This window comes from Cavia porcellus, unplaced genomic scaffold (assembly GCF_034190915.1).
Source record: "Cavia porcellus strain 051 isolate PalLab524CR breed Dunkin Hartley unplaced genomic scaffold, mCavPor4.1 scaffold_41, whole genome shotgun sequence".
Lineage (NCBI taxonomy): Eukaryota > Metazoa > Chordata > Mammalia > Rodentia > Caviidae > Cavia > Cavia porcellus.
In genome coordinates this window covers 410121-427759 of record NW_026947524.1, presented here as the reverse complement: position 1 = coordinate 427759, position 17639 = coordinate 410121, and the positions used below count along the sequence as shown (strand labels likewise).

Sequence of the window (17639 nt, the reverse complement as noted above, 5' to 3'; positions counted from 1 at the left end):
TGCCTTGTTCCAAGCCATGCATCATATCCTAAAGCCAAAATCTCTGTTGGCATACAGCTTTAGAAAGGACAACAAGTTATATACCTGTGCCATGGTGATCACTTCCTAAGCCCTGTGATAGACCTTTTCACCACTTCCATTCCTCTTCTGTACCCCACAGGGCATGAAAGATCTCAAATGTTCTGACCTGGACCTGGAATGCAGCTCCCCAAGCAGCAGACATGTAGTTCTTGAACAGACTGCCCGGATCATGGTCTGAGGTGAGTCAGTCCCAAGCTGGAGGCTGAGGACAATAGTGTCTGTTGGCCCCACTCTCACACAGTGGAGCTACTTACTAGAATATCTTAGCCTCACTTGATTCCTGAACCCATGTGGACTCACTTTTCCTATGTGTCTTGATGTGTTAAAACCAGGCACAGCACTAATGTGTGGCAGGGGGATCCCTTCCCCAGCACAAGCCCTGCTGAAGGTGACTCTTGCCAAGTACTCTTCAAGCCATCTGTTCTTAACATGTGGCATCATGTTGTACCTGAGTGCCATGAGGGAGAGCACACAACAAGGGCAGGAGCAGGTGCTATGGTTCCCATAGATTTGGGCAGCCCTTCTCTGATGTGTGTGGACCCCAGTGTCTTTCAAGATATTGGGATGTCCCTCTTGAATGAGCTATGGAGATCCATGCCTGGGGATGTTGGGTCAGGGTGGCATTTGGACACTGGCTGTGTTGGGTAGCCACATTGAACAACACAGGGTGTGTACCACTACCACATGCCCAGGACATCCTCTCACACTGTCTTTGTCATTCCCCTACAAACCTTTGTCTACATAGGGCCCCCATTGTCCACTCCAATCTTTCTTGGACCTTTGAATGGAATCATAGGAGAAGGCAGTGTATGTGTAGCTGCCCAAAGTCAAGTGTCACTGTTGTCCGCTGTCACCCAAAATGTATGGTGGGTGGAGGCTGCAGATTTAGCTCAGTGGCATAAGCACCTGCCTTGCAAGTGTGCAGTCATGAGTTCAATACCTGATACCGATAAACAAATGAAAAAGAAAAGACAAAAAAAAAAGGTATGGTAGGTAACAAAATCAGGTGTCCCTCAATGAGTAACTCAGGGCCTTTTTCTACTGTTATTGCATCTTTCATTCCCTCATTCCTCAGGCACCCCTCCCTCCTCCTGCTATATTCCATTCTCCTTGTAAGAGTACAAAGCTGGGCTTGTGCTATCCCTGGCTGGTCTAGGGGATGCTTTGTGCCATCCCATTCTGTCTGAGAATCCTGTTCCCACAAGTATTGCTGATTGGTTATCACCTAGGACAAGCTGGGTCCAATCTGTGTTGCACTTGGTCCAGGGCTTAGGACTGAAGAGCCCCTAATTTTAGCTCTCAGCTCTAGAAGTTCTCCTCAGAACATGGTGCTCAGAATTGAGGTCTCAAGGTCAGTCTGGAAATCCCTATCTGTAGATCATCTAAGGAGCTAGCTTAATCTGTGGGTTACCATGTGATTTATGAATATCTGGATATGTGGGGAGACAAATGCAAATGCTTCTGTCTGGCACAATCCAAGCAGAAACAGTAACTTTGAAATGGCTCCTGTGGGATGGGCAGAATTGGATCTGGCTAGGGAACAAAGGCTATGTGCACCACACATTGAAGCAGGACCCTGATATCTGGACCACACATTGGAAGGAAGGGGAATAAGGATGCCCCAGCCCAACTGTGTCTGGGCATTAATTCTTCTCAACTCATCCATCTCTGTTATCATCCATCTGTGTTCTGTCCCAAACCAAATGACTGTGTTATAACTCCTGGCAGTGTCATCACCCTGCTATTTGTATGTCTCTGGGTCCTTCAAGAGTGGAGAGTACCTGGAAAGGAGAAGGCCCAAGGCTCACCTGTGCATAATATGCCTCTGTATCAGTGACTGACCCTCGGGTAAGATGGTCATGGCCACTTCATCTCTTTTTTGTCTGGTCAGCTAGTTGCCAGGCACCACTGTGTCCTCACCTTCCTGCCATTGGCTCCAGAGGCAAACACCTAGGTTTCTGGTCTTTGTGTTCGTGAGTCTTTAGTCTAGTGTGGTGGGGTGGGGCAGGAATCTGTGTAATCAGCAATGGGGTAGCTGAGTTTTGAGTGGCCACAGAGTGGGGCAAAAACCTAATATATTTCCTCCCGCACCACATTGATGTGGGGCCTTTGTGTATAAAGCAGTGTTCATTCCAGTTAGCTGTCACTTTTTACTACATCTTTCTATTTCAAGAACATTTACTGGAAATCTGTGTGTATGTGACACAGTATGTCACATATAAAACTATGTTGATAAAACTATGTTGAAGGCCCTGCTGAGCATCTCCACACAGACTTCCAGGCAGCAGCTCAGCCTTTGAAATGTAGTGAGAGAGGCAAGGGAGGAAGGTGGAGGAAGACAAGAGTCTTTCTCCAACGCTGTGGTTACAGAGGGGCCAGGGCACCTCCAGCTGTCACTGTTACACCCACTTCTGAGCCTGTATCCTGAGGCCAGAGAGGAGACAGCAGTTTTGATCACATTGATAGAAATCAGGGGTCTAAGCAGAGTTACAAATACAGGACTTGGGAGCCAGACTGAGGGTTCCTACAGAAGGTTTGCCTGTGTTTGGTTTTCACCTTCTGTCCTTGACTCAGTCATCACCAGCTATTGGCAGTGTGAGTTTCATTGTCTTCCCAAGTGTGATCTACATCTGAGGAGCTCTGGTACCCAGCACACAGTGAGTCCTCTATGTGTCTCTGTTAGGTTGTGCATAGAGAAAAGTATAAAAGTGCATATTCCTATGTTAGGGAGATGAGCCCCAGAAATTCCATTAGCAAGGACATAGATTGAGGACAACTGATGCTTTGCTCCACAGATTTGCATTTGCACAAAGGAACCATTGCTGGCCAAAGAGAGCATGTCTTTCCTGTGTGAGATTTTTCATCAATAGCTCTTTTTTTCCCCAAATATCAGAAGTGGATTTTCTTGCTTTGTGTTTTGTTTACAGATTACTGGACATTTTTTCTTACTACCTATTTACAGTGTAGACTGATTATGTTGGTGTTAGGACCAGGGCACACGTGATGCATAGAATGCATATTAGGCCCTATATTTTGCACAGTGGTACAACCCAACCACCAGTGATTGCTCTCAAAGTTTTGTGCATTGAGCATACAGCTCAGGGCCAAGAGATTGCCAGCATAAGGATGTGCTTTGTCTTGATTGTCCTTTCTTTATGACAAATACAGTGGGTAATGACGCAATAATTGGGAGCTTAGTCCAACCCTAACCCTAAGTTTAACCTACCCCTAAACCTAACTCTAACCCAAGATAGTCACTACCAACATTCCTGGCCAAATAAAACTTTATGGCATTGATGTGGGAAATGTAATATAGGTTAAGTATGAGGACATACAATCAGTGGTGGCTGGGATGGGGCAAGAGGGGAAAGAAAACAAAACACCATTGTGTAAAAATTTGAAGAATATATTCTGGAAGTGGACTTGGGAAAATTTGCTCAACATTGAGAATGCACTGAATGCCAGCAAGCTGATTATTTTAAACAACACTAAAATCTTAAATTTTATCTACATTTGTTCTATCACTAATGTATCTCTGGTAAATAAGTGTAGCTGTGAAAACAATAGTAAGTAAATCTGGAAGAGAGGGGAATGGCAGGTGTGGGTCAAGAGCTGCCCGCAGTTAGAGCTCGAGATATGACTCCTAAGTGGAGCCACCAGGAAGCTCAGAACTTCAGCTGCTGGACAAACGAACCCAGGTACTGGCTCTTGCTCTGGGATCACAGCTGGTTAGGGAGCTGCAGGTAGAGCTGGCACAAGGTCTGCAGGTGCAACTTCTGCATGGGCTGAGCCTGGCCCTGTAGTTGCAGGAAATGAAAAAATTGCCAACTTTCCATGGACTTCCTGGGCAAAACGTTCCTACTGCCTGTCAGAGGCAGCCATGTGCACCAACACAACCCAAGGAAAGCCTCCTGACTGCATCCCCACAAAGACTGCTGAGTGTGTCATACTCCTGGGTCACCCAGCATCTGGGCACTTTGCTGAGTTCCAAGGTCATCACCTCCCCACAACCCTACATCCTACACTCCAAAGATAGTTACCCTGTGGCTCAGTCTCTGGGGCTCCAGCTGGTCCAGTAGAAGCTCAGCCTGGGGATCCACATGGGCATATACTTCCAATGTGGCCTCAAGCACAGAAGAACTGGGGAAGACAGGGAACCAGCAGAGTGAGAGACCTGGGCTTTCCTCCCACAATGCCTGCACATCTCACTTGTAGAGAGGGTTTCATGGACCTCCTGCCCAGTTGATTCAGTGTCCAGCCCCATCCTCACCCACCCACAATTGGGCAGTGAGGGCCCAAGGAGCCCTTAGTGGCTGAAAGAAGTCCCATTGGGAGGGAGAACTTGCTTAGTTTTATCATACATCTACATTCTTCAAGGAATCCTGACACAGTATCTCCCTGCCCCTACCCAGTAAAAGTCATCTTGGAGAAGGTAGAGACTGCAATCTGCCCTGTCTTTGCACTCAAAAGCTCAGGGCTGCCACTCCATGAATATCTGAGAAGTGAGGGATCAATCAGTGTCTGTCCTGCATCTCTGCAGTCTCTAGCTCAGGCAGTGATGCAGTGCCCAATTCTCTTTGCGCCTGTATAACTCCTTGTGCTTGGTTTGTACCCACAACTAGGGAGGCCTGGGGACTGGAACAATGGCTTTGGGGTGAGCAATATCTGTTCTGCTGCCAAGGGTTACTCTGTGGCCTCCCACAAACATCAAAACTCAAAAGGGCAGTGGTTCCACTGGCTATGCTTACAGAATCTTGGTTAATACCCAGAAACGTGCTTGCACACAGTGTGTCTTCATATACGATTGTGGGTTGGTAACACATATCTGCTCTTCCTATCTGTCTGACAGCCATGGACAATTTGCCATTCTCAAGATTTCCTGTCATGGAGTGACTCTCCTGTCTGCTTTCTGATGAACAGAACTGCATCCACCAAGTGTTGGTCACTGGGTGGGATGGAAGATCATCCATCAGAATTATCACAGCCTATACAGCAGGTCTTCATTGGGCCAAGGCCACAGCTAACTGCTTGGCATGGAGCCCCCATTTCATCCTCAGTGACCCTAAGCTCTCAATCCACTCATTCCCAACCTGTTTGGCACTGTAAACTAGGGTTGAGTGAGGCCCTTGCATAGGGCCAGGACCTGAATCCACAGGTGACCAATTCCCACTGGGCTGCTTAGGTAAGAACTTACCTGCTCAGCTTTGGTGCCTATAGGGTAGAGAGCTTAGCCCTGGAGAAGTCCAAGGAGGAGAGGCTGTGCCTGGGGTATCTATCCAGAAGGCCAGCTCCTTAGGCTGCTTCGGGCTGTGACTCCCATCTGCCTGCACTGTGCTTCCTGTACAGACCTCTCCCAGTCTCTCTGCTGCTTGACTTCTGAGACTGTGGGTAGACATGGAATTGGTGTCCTGCACATAGCTTCTCAGGAGGTTTTGGGGCTGAAGGAAAGGCCACATTCCAATTAGTCTGCAGAGGCTAGTGGTAATGGGCTCACAGGAGGGCCCCTGCAGAAAAGGGATTCTCTTATTAAAACTTACATTTCACAAGGGAAACTTAGAAATACTAGCATTCTCAGATCACCTCAATAGAGAGGTTGAATAAAAGTCTATGTATGAACAAAACCTATGAGTCCTAAGACATCCCACCCATTTTAGAGATGAGAAAAGGAGGCTCATTCTGGATGTCCAGGTGCATTAATGAGGCACCTCAGAATGTTCCCAAGATTCTGATGAAAAGTCCCCAGGAAGGAATTAAGTTCCTCTTCTATAGCCATGGAAGGCTTAGACACTGTACTCACTGCTCTCTTCTTGTGCTCATTTAGCCCAGAGGCTCCTGCAAAAGGACCTGCAATGCATGGAAAAATCCCATGAGACAAGTGCCAGAGAATGGGACAGAGTGGACTGACATTTGAGGTGAGCACACATCTGGTGAGGTGATGCTGTGTAAGAGCTGGGGACAGTGGAGAAAGACACCTTGCTAATGGTCCTTGGACACCAGGCCCAGTACAGAAAATGAGGTACAATGGCAGAATTCATTCATGACAAGAAATGAAACGATTTTGTGTCTGTTCCCTTTCTCCTCTTCCATCAATATATGTACAGTGACCTTGCCTGTGACAAGGTAGAGGATTAGTAGAGAGGATATGATAGTTGAGCACTTGCAGTCCAGATTCCTTTGGAGTAAGACCATGGGCCCAGTGTTTGACAAGCCCTGGATAGAGGTGTTGGAAGGGTTAATCAGACCCAAAGTTCCTCTTAGTCGTGTGTGGGCCTCCATACATTCCCTTCTGCTCACATACTCTGCACTGGAGCCAATACCTCCTGTTATTGTGGGTCCCATCTCTGGAGCAGGGATGTGGCACACAGGGCCCAGGGTCCACCTCCATGCCAATGTCCTGTGTGCAGCATGGTTGGGGCAGTGCCCAGCAGCCAACAGGAAGCCTGAGACTCTGAGGCATCACAGGTTTCACTTTGTGAACCCAGATAACCTTATGTTCCGCAAAGACTAACAGCTCTTTCCCAGACTTCTACCCAGGGGGACAGGAGATGACTCTGGAGGCTCTGGATAAGCATGATGCTGCCCTTCTCCTCCTGCCAGCCCTGTTCTGGGTAGGAACATGACAGGAGCACAGACTCACACTTCCCAACACCTGCCCCTGCCCCAGAGCATCTGCCCTCACTGCCTGTCCTTAGAGCACTTACACTGATGATTTAGGATGGGAATTGTTTAGAAGAATTCAAAGACGTGGCCAGGCCTTAATGTGCTGTCCTCTAGTTGGTGTCTCTGAGTGGCTGGGGCTGAACCTAGGGACACGTGTCCTGGGCTCCCTCTTGTTTCTGGTGTCTTGGGAGTTGGGGCTCTTGGGCCCTGCCGTGTGCTGCCCTGGATTTTAGGCAGTTCCCGGTGGGCTTCCTGAAACATCTTGGCCCAGTGAACCATCCTTTCACTCATTTGCATGTGGTTTTCCCATGCAGGGTCAAGAGGCTGGGGCTTCAAAGCCTCAGAAAGCAGCACAGCATATTCACTGGTTACTCTCATTAGCCAAGTGCTGGTGAAGGTCAACTGCCACCAGACAAAGTTGCCTGGTGACCAGAAGCTTCAAAGTTCTGTTTAGACCTGTTGCCAAGGAAGTTGTGTCATGTGCTGGGGTCCATAGCTGGGCTGCCCCCTCTGATGCCTCCTTTCTTTTTATTGTGGAACAAATTTGTGTTCCTTCGAAATCGCAAGTGAAAAACTAGAAAACAGAATGTGGTTTTATACTTTTCTTCACTTTGAAATATTTCATACAACAAACATATGGATTCTTCAGAAGTGGCAGGCTGGGAACCAAGTGCACATTTCCATCCAAAAAGTTTTTTTTTTTCATTGAGAATTAGGCTTCACTTAGAGATCTGTCAAATTTTAGGATGAGTTTCTTTCCTTGGCTTATGTTAGTTTTATTTCAAATCCACTAGGGAGTATGGAGATATTCCCAGAATAACCATAATAATTTTCTTTGAAGTATGTGAATGTTTCATGTTATAACCTCCTCCTGTCCAGGGGATGAGGATTCCTAAGAAGTTTTACTCTCATGGGCCTATGAGTGATTACTTATTCATCCTTAGATATTTAACTCAGCCACACACTGTAGCTCCATACTCTGACACCCTGTGGAGGGGAGAGCAGGTGGTGATTGCAAGGGGAGGCTTTCCAAGGCCATGGACATCATCACCCCATGCTGAGGAAGGACACACATCACTCCTGGGGAACTTGTCTCATAGCCACTGATATCACTTCCAGTCCTCCCATTCCAAACAGACCATGGGCTTTGAGTCCCTCCTGGGTAGTTTGCCTTTCCTAGAGGTGATGGCCCTGAGGCTGATCAGGCAAAATGCTCTCTGGTTGGTCTCCTTCAAGCAATGTCTCCATCCTGGGCTCCCAGTGTGCTGCCACCACATGCCATTGTGGGGCTGAACAAAACCAGCTGTCACTTGTTCATGCACCCCTCACCCATCGGCTGATGTCCATTTCTTCTGTTTCTGGCTCAACCCTTGAAAGCAAGCTGCCACAGCCAATCTTATACATGTGCTTGAGTGGATGCAGTCTTTCATTTTAAAGAAAAACAACTTAAACGTGAAATTAATGGATTATATTACTAGTTTATGGCTAACTAGAAATTAATGGATTATATTACTAGTTTGTGGCTAACTAGAAATTCTTAAAGTATCGTTGGAAGCAGTTGTTTAAAGCAGAGTTAGGTGGTTGCTTTTTGTTTTGTTTTATTATGGTATATTGTGCTATGCTATATTATGTTACATTATGTTATATGTTGGTGAGGATTTTGAAACTGTATTTTCTGTGGTTTCTGATTTGATTTTGTATATTCAATCTGAGAAAATATAAGAATATCACATAACTCTGAGTAAGTTTGTTTGGAGAAAATTTTAAAAGGAAAACACAGTCTGTGATGTTGGTACACACCTGTCATTTCAGTTCTCAGAGGTTGAGGCAGGGGGTTGTTGTAATTTTGAGGTTGTCTGGGGCTAAAAGGGAAGATCAAGGCCAGCTTCAACTGTATAGCAGAACCCCATCTCAAAAAAAGAATGAAAGAGTAAAAGAAAGAAAGAAAGAAAGAAAGAAAAGAAGAGAAAAATTAAAAAGTTTAAAAATACAAAGTCAAATATCACCTGTGAATTCAGAATAAAAAACATATGTAAGTTTTTCTTGCAAATGTACTTTAGTCAGCACACCTAGCATAAGGTTTACCATCATGTAGACACTGATGTGCTGCTAGGTTTGCCTTGTTTCAATTTTTTGAATATTTTACAGAGATGACTGCAGATATGCTACTGAATATACTTTCTTAGGATTTGGGTAGCTCAGTGTGAAGAGAATGTGATCATTGCTTTTTTTCCTCTCCTAAATTTATATTTAGAATCAGAAGTGGATCAAGGGATTGCTATTTTTTTTGAAATAATAATAAGGACTATATAAAAGATACTCTTTTAAGTCTATGGAAAATAAAAAATAATTGTAGAATAAGAGTGGTTAATGTACCTTGCACAGTGATTTCTAGGATTACTTAATGATCAATAATTTCATACATTTGTAAAATTTTGTTTTTAAACATTTTAAGACATAGTCTCACCAGTTTTCTGAGTTTCCCATGCTAGGCTTAAACCCTTCATCATCCTTCTTCATGCTGTCAGAGGGCTGGGATTACAGGTGTACATTATTCTGAGTTGGCAATTGGCAAACAATTTTGTATACTCATGGAATAAAATATTTGACTTTGATCTTTAGACTTTGTAGAAAGAATCCATCTAGTTAAGCTATCTACCACCTTCCTAATCTGCAGTTTCTTTCACAATGAGTAGGACTAAAAATCCAATTAACAATATTGGTAGTCACTGCTTTTTAACTGTAACTGTGGTCAGAATGCACTTCAGAAGATTACTCCAAATGCCTTCTGCTGGGGGACTGAGGCTTGATATCCCCAAAGCACTTTCTCTTTTTCTCTGATCACTCATGAAAATTGATGATTGGGATCAAATCCCAAAAAAAGATGTGAAGGATAAAGCTAATTGGGGTACACTGCCCTCCAGACGGCCAGGCCAGAATAAAACTTTGTTACCTTCCCTTCTACTTTCCAAGGTTTTGTTTTGGGTATGGTTTAGATTTTCCATTCAGTTTCTAGAGATTGAATACAGAGCTTTTGCATTTAGCTCCATTACATTCCACTTTTAAAAGTCTTCCTTTTGGACTTTTTTTGTTTTTATCAGTACCAGGGATCGAACTCATGACTGCCTGCTTACAAGGCAAGCGCTTATGCCACTAAGCTAAATCCCAGCCCCCAAAGTCTTCCTTTTTTGAGGAGTTTTTCAATAAGTTGCTAATTTGGTGAGTCTATCCTTGAATTTCTGATGTTCCTGCCTCAGCCTTCCAGAGTGATAGCATTACAAGACACACCGCCAGACGTGGTTTCATCCTGGTGTTATTAAAAACTCACTGGCTGAGCAAGGAATGGTGAAAATACCTGCAATGTTAGGCCACTGAGGCAGCAGGAATACTGGGAGTTCCAGACAAGCCTGCTGCCTCAGTGGCCACTCTGATTTCAGCTCAGGGCAGATCGACAGAGGGAGATCCTGAAAAGAAGAAGAAAAGGAAAATACAGGAAAGGATAGGAATGGAATGAAGAAACAAATCCAAACTCCTGCTGACTATATGAGTTGGTTTGTCTCTGGGCTAGTCATTTTCATCTGTGATCCTATTCTTTCAGTATAAGATGCTTTTGACTGCTGCCACTTTATAATATATTTGGAAACCAGGTATTTTGTGCTTCTATATTTAATGTTCTTTACATGGCTAAAGGATGACACTTTGTATTTCCTTGTGAATTTTTATATTGTGTTTTCCATTTCTAGGAAAATATCAGTGGTATTTTGACAAGAATGCTTTGAAAGAGCTGGTTGATCTGGGTAGCTTGTACATTATCACAACATGAATTCTTCCCATCTGCCATCATGGTATGTGTTTTATTCTGTTAGTGCTACTGTACTGCTTGCATCAATTTCTACAAATTTTAAAGAATATGTGAGTTTGGTTAAATTTTTCCTAAGCATTAATGCTTTTTGATGAATTGTAAAATGAATTGTATTCTTTATATTTGAGGCTGCAGTTTGTTTGAAGCACATAGATATGAATTGTTTAGGACATGTGAATCTTGTACCCTGCACCTTATGTGATTTTTGAATTTGTTCTAAAAGGTTTTAAGTGGAGATGTAAGTTTCTTATATGAAAGGTTGTGTCCTCAGGAAACAGAAACAGTGCTTAATTCTTCCTTTCTGGTTTGGAAACTTTCATTTCTTATTCTTGAGTAAATTCTAGGGCTAGAACTTGGAGTACTTTGTTGAAAGTTGCTGCAAGCCTTGTCTGGTTCCTGATCTGAGAAGAAAATCTTGAAGCTTGTCAGCCTCTCAGTGCGATGTCAGGATGGGCTTCTCATGTATGATCTTTGCTGTGCTGAGGTCCATTCTTCCTATACATGGTGTGTGAGTAGTTCTTACCATGACAAAATGTTGAACTTTGGAATTTGTCAAAGCTATTTTTCGAACTCTATTGAAGGGTTAGCTCTGTCTCATTCTGTGAAAGTAGCAAGTGATGCTCAATGGTTTTTATAGTGGGATGGTTGTTGCATCACTGAGATTGAGCCAAGTGTTGATCATGGTGGTTAAATTTTGCATGTGTTTGCAAATTTAGCTGATAAGAATTTAGCTGAATAATCTTGCTTATGTTCATTAGGAGTATTGGTCAGTAGGGTGTTTTCAATTGTTTTTTATTTTATTTTTTAATACATTATTGTCTGGCTTCACTCTCAGGGTGACTTTGTCATCTAAAAGAAGTTGGTGTTGGTTCTTTCCCTTCAATTTCTAGGAAGAATCCAAAAGTGATTGCTATTTATTCTTTATTATACACTTGAAAAAATTCACTGAGTCATTTATCTTATAATGGGTTTTGTTGTTGTTATTAATGAGTTTTGATTGTTGACCCATTGCCTATATTCATTTTTGCTCTGTTCATCAGTGTGTTTGTTCCTGATAGATGTGGTTCAGTGACACCAAAGGAGACCACATTCCCATTAAGGGTCACATCTCATTTTACTTAGGGATGCAGCCATTTACTTTTGTATCTTCCAACTAATACTACAGCATATATTTTTGGCAGTAACTCCTTTCAGTTACTTAGACTTTTAACGCAAAATGTTCTTGTTGGGTGGTTACTGCTGAAGGAAACGAGCTGATCAGATGCCCGTCTTTTATTTCAGGCTTCAGAAACTGACCTGCCTGCAGTGCCCCACCTCCTAACCTGCTGCCTGTAAACACCTGTCCTGCTCCACAGCTGTGGTGCATCCACATGTAGAAGTTGAGATTTGCACTTGGATGGATGACATTCCATCAGTATTGGCTGTGTAATGGACTTCCCTTTTCATATAGTGCTTCCCTGAGTGAGTCAGGGGCCTCAGGCCTACAGGGAGGAGTTCTGGTAGCAGGGTCATTGCAGCCCTCTTCTGTCCAGTGTGCAGTGTATTCTGCTTTGCTGAGAATCTGACTTGTGGCTCAGGAGGCCTGGACCTCAGGATTTCTTGCCCCTGGTGCCAAGGTGTCTTCTACCACTGCCTGGCCCATTTTCCCCTGACATAAGATCTCCACAGAGATCTGAGCACCCCTAGACTTCCTCTTCAAGGCTCCAACTCAATGTGGAGACTTCAGGTTTGAAATCTGTGACTATGAAATTCAACCTGTATGCATTTAACCTGGAAAATGTACTGCTAAGTCTTCATTATAAAAAGTGAGATTGAAAGACACCCGTGTTCTTTTTTACTCAGTTAAGGTGTGAAAAATTAGAAACCATGAACATAGCACACAGCAAAATTGCTGAGTGAATTATAAACTTACAGGCACAGAAAATGCTAAAAGAAGGCCATGTTCTAGGCCATGTCCCCAGTCTTAGTAGAGATGACAGAAAGCTTATGGCTTGGCCCTCTCTCCACCCAGCAGTGAAGAGACACAGGCCCTCACAACAGGCAAGGACAGGAGAGAGGAGCTGCTGGATGGCAGACCACTCATCCTAAATGGCCCTGATAGGTACATTGTGATCCCCTCTCACACTGCTGAGCCCTGGCTCTCTTCCTACCCAGCCTTGTACTCTGTGCTGCCCCCCCTCACACACACACCTTGGGAAGAGGTGGCATCTCTCTTTGGTTTAAGTAAGTTGTCTCAGGTGACATTTTTTTCAACTAAGGCAAAATGCAATTTCCACCTTTATATGGACCTTGCTCTGCTTCTCCCACCCTACTTCTGTCTTCTGAATCTGCGACTGACAAGCCCATGGAGGACTCTGCTACTGGAGAACTATTTGTATGCCATTAATATATGCTCTCTTATTACAAATGACAGATTTAGAAAAATTAAAAAAAAAGAAAATCTTGGTATATTTATCTATGTCACCAGGTTTGTGTTAGTTCCCTGTGCCACTTCCCCACCCAACAATGACATTGTATGATAAAGGATTTTGAGAGTAAAACCAAGAAGAGCATTCACATTTCCAGTATTTTGCAGCTCCATTCATTAAGTGATGGGCAAGTCTCCCAGGCTCTGCCTCACTCTGCCTCTGTCCCTCTGATTGTCTCACGCACATCTCTGTGTGTATGCACATTGATGGCAGAGATATTTCATTGTAAAAACTGAGATCTTCCACACACAAATCCATCTTGCATCAATGGGAATTTCATAATCAGATCCCTTGGCCTCTTTCCCTGTGGGCCCAGAGATACTGAGCTCAGCTTCCCTGAAGCTTCCCCTGCTTTCTGTGGTCTACACTGGTGCCCTGCACACTCTACCTGCAGGGTAGGGAGGGTCCTAGTTCCTTCCTTTTCTAAAAGTGCTATGAACAACAATCTTGAAAAGAAAGTTAAAATGTTATGCAGATTTTTCTTTATTTTTTTTTTGTGTTGTTGTTGTGCAGCTCTCTGTGTGGGAGAAACCTCTATGCTTAGCTCAGAGAGGTCCAGGGACCCTGTGTAGAGCTCGGATGGGAGCTGAGGGAAATGGTTCTGCTTCCCCCACACCATTTCCTCCCCATTGCTGTTCCCCACTTACCTTAAATCCTGAAGTCAAATGGGGACACAGCATCACTCAGTGACATGGCCCTGAATGTATCTTCAGTGGGAAACTGTGCATTTTGTACATTTGTTTGCCATATGAGGAGATTCCCTTTTGCATTGCAAGTATTTGTCTCTTACCTCACAAAACAAATGGAAAAGCAATTCCAACCTCAAAGATGAATGTATCTGAGTTTTATTTATAAACTGGGATCTATTTGGGACTGTCCTCTTTATCAAAGAAAAATATCAGTTAGTCTCTTCAATTAATGCTTGGCCAAACAGAGCTGTGATGCACTGATGTGAAAACCTAGAGTACTAAATCACAGAGGCAGAAAGATCAGTGGTGGCTGGGGCTGGCAGGGAAGAGAGGGAAATGTGTCCAAATGGGAGTGAAGTTGTGGGAAATGTTCTGGAACTGGGCAAAACTGAAGATTGTTCATATTGAGAATGTGTGCATGCCACTGCACTGAGTATGCTAATTAAAGTGAATGACATCCTATCATCTGTTTAAAATTAATTTATGCCATAATATTTAAAAGGAGTATAGAAGTAAGGGCAAGAAAATGGAAAAAATAGTGGAGGAGATGGGAAACTCAAGTTTTTAGCAGGAGCTGGCCTCAAGGGAGTTGAGGACCTGCCACCTGCTGTGGAGACCCTGTTAGTTATACCTCTGAGCTGACAGATGGGCTTCCTGGTGCTGGGTGTTCCTGTGGTCCCAGAGCTGGTGAAGGCACTGGAGATGGATCAGGTGCAGACTCTGCAGCTGGTCCATGAGCTTGGTGTGCAGCTGACCCTTCAACAGCAAAAGGGAAAAAGATCACCAATTTCCCCTGTTTCTTGCAGTGCAAACAAATTTCCCAGTGCCTGTCAGAGACAGCTCTGTGCACAAATCCACTATCCGGAAGTTTCTCACACTGCGTCCACCCACTGATTCCTGTGTGTCTCAGAGCTACAGGGTGGTCCCTTAGCCTTGTCCTCCTCACATACCCACAGACCTTACCAGTCCTCGTCACCCTTGTTTCTTCCTCAGTTTGTTCACAACGCTCAAGCTCAGCAAGTTGAAGCTGCATTGGAGGGTTCATGTGGGTTTGCAGCTGCTGCTTAGAGCTAAGAAATAGGACTGTGGTTCTGGAGGAGACAGGTATGGGGAGCTGTGTGAGCTCTAGTCCTCAATCCCAAACTGCTTGCCCAAGGCAACCTGCTGAGTTAGACACCTGCCTGCTGCTCCATCTGTGGAGAGCCCAGTTCCACTCTATCTCCACCATCAGTGAATCAGTCTTGGTCCAGACAGCCCTGGGAGACTGATAGATGACTCCATGGGAGAGTCTGTGTACACTGGTGTGACCATCTCTCCCTTCTTCAGGGAAGCTGTACACACATCTGTGTAGTTCTCTCCAACAGCATGTTGCCTTCATGGGGGATGGAAAACTGTCTGTTATGGTACAGGGGTTGTCTTCCATAAGTATGTTAGAAGAGAGAGGACAGAGGGATGTGTCCTGTTCCACCTCTACTCAGTCATTAGATTGCTCAGTGACTTGCCACCCAGTACTCTGTGCTTCCTCTGGACTCCTCTTTCACTGTTGTGCATCCATGTCTAGGAAAACCAAGAGGGGGTCTCATGTACTATAATGTCAGTGATACATGATCTGCCATCCAGGATAGCCCCCACTAATGTGGAACGTCAAGAGGGGAGTACATATATCTTACCTGGTCATTGGATCATGGTCAGTGCCTGGAAAGTGTCTGTGCATGTTGTGGCTCTATGTATATTCATGTACACATGGTACCAACTGGTTCCTGCCCTGATGTCTGAATGGCCCTGATGCCTCTGCCAGTCCCCAGAGAATATGGCTCTGAATAATACATCTGAAAGCACATAGAGCAACTCTCCAATCTCCTCTACAATGAAGAGAGAATGTTTACTCAGTGTAGGAATCAGTGAGGGAGAAACAAACCTTTCCCATGGAGAGACCAACTCAATGGAGAATAAACACAGCTACTCCAGCAGGCCTTCCATAGAGCCTTGGTTGGTGAAGCAATTGCCTGGAAACCCCATTTTGTACCATAGGGACCCTATAAGCTTGGCCATAGGTACAATTCACTCTTGTGAGAATTGCCCTATTACTGGGTATAATTCTCAGTTCTCAGTGAAGTGAGGCTGAGAGATGTAAGCACATTTCAAAGACTCAGCTTTAGGTGGCCGAGTCACACTGTGCAGCTGAGAGCAAACTCACTATCCCAGCATCGGGGCTTGTGGGGTTGAAATGTTGGCCCTTGAGGGACCTGAGAAGGAAGAGCTGTGGATAGGGCAGCTGTGCAGAAAGTCCTGTTCCAGGGGCTCCATCAGGCTGTGCAGCCCTTCTGCCTGTGCCACCCTCACTGTGCAAACCACCACCAAGTTCTACACTGAGTGATTTGCAGTCTGTGATGAGACAGTAGGAAGCCTAGAGTTAGTGGCCCAGCCATGCCCTACTGTGAGTGCTGGAAGCTGCAGTGATACACAAAGTTTAAATTTCATAAGGAGTATTTAGAAATGATAGCATTTTCAGATCAGTTTGTTAGCAAATAAGTCATAAACTCCTTACATGAAAAGTATCATCCCATGTGTCCTGTGACAACAACACATTCTAGAGATGAGAAAACAGGCTTGTCCTGGGTATGGGAATAGGGACCTTTATGTGATGACTCACAGGGTACTTGCCTGTGGTGCTGCTGAAAAAATTTGGTCCAGTTTTCTTAGCCATGAAAGGCTGAGTGGCTGTATTCACTGTTATCTGGTACAATGTCATTTAGCCTAGTGTGCCCCTAGCCTCTGACCTGAGGGGCTGGATATTTACCCTGAGACATGGACAAAGTTGCAAGGGCCTAGGTTTTGGATGAGTGCACCTCTTCTGATGTGATGATGTGTCAGAGCAGGGGGTATGGTAGAAACACAGTCATGCTACTGCCAAAGGGATAGCTGGGCCCAGGAGTTACAGTGAACTAAAACAGCGGAAGTAAATCATGACAGGAAGTGAAGTGACTTAGTGTCCATGTCTCTATTTTGATGCTCCCACTAATGTTTGGAGAGTGACCTGGCACTTGGCCAAATTAGTGGCTGAGCAGAGAGGATGTGATAGTTGAAGACATAGACCCCAGGTTCCTTTGGAGGCAGTACCACAGGCCTGCTATTTACTATACACTGGAGGGAGGTTCTGAAGGTGTAATCTGATCCTGAAGATCCCCTGTCCTCCTGTGGCTTCATTACAGAGTCCCCTCAGCTCACACTCTCCCCCTGCTGGCATCTGTTGTTATTGGGAGGCCCCACAGTGGTACACCTATGTGTATTGCAGCCCTGCAGGGACCTGCTCCAGGCTGATGTCTGGGGCAGCACTGTTGGTACAGTGCCTAGTAGTAGGCATGAGGCTTCTGAGATCTCAGACCAGCAGAGAAGGGGGCCATCAGGACTCCCACAAAGCCTCCCAGATATGTGAATACAGCACAGAGACCTGGCAGCATCTGGAAGCACAGGCTGCACAGAGAGCTGCAGGGACAGCCCTGCACAGTGAGCTTGGAGGGGCCACACCCAGTCTCATAACCCTGTTCCCCCATGGTACGGATGGTAGGGACACCCAGACCCACTGAGCAGGTAGTCACTAAGAGCTGTTCGCTAGCATTTATAATCCAGGAAGCGCTCAAACCCACGAGCCAGCCAGGCAGCAGACCAGGAGGTCTCACTTTGTCTCCTTTGGGATTGCCTAAGTGGGAAAGGATTCACTTTTCTAGTGACAGCACAGAAGCCACCAAGCATATGATGAACCGAATGAATTCCCAAAATGGAATGGAAATTTTCTTGTTTAGGCCAGGAACGCTATGGCCTGGAGCCCTGTGGTTCTAACTGGATGAGCAAAGTGTGAGCAGAGATCAAAGTAAAACA

General features: G+C 44.9%; 2 long non-coding RNA genes across 3 annotated transcripts in view; both read left to right on the top strand.

Annotated features, from left to right (window-relative positions):
- The window catches only part of LOC134474891 (uncharacterized), a 51627-nt gene that overhangs the window by 19203 nt on the left and 14785 nt on the right, over positions 1 to 17639 (top strand). For both annotated transcript variants that reach the window (XR_010045805.1, XR_010045804.1), the window contains exons 2-4: positions 161 to 260; positions 5903 to 5993; positions 10485 to 10586. This is a non-coding gene — a long non-coding RNA (uncharacterized LOC134474891). The remainder of the gene's footprint in view (positions 1 to 160; positions 261 to 5902; positions 5994 to 10484; positions 10587 to 17639) is intronic.
- LOC134474890 (uncharacterized) lies at positions 10700 to 13898 on the top strand. Its single transcript, XR_010045803.1, has 2 exons — positions 10700 to 11107; positions 11885 to 13898. It is a non-coding gene; the product is annotated as an uncharacterized LOC134474890 (long non-coding RNA).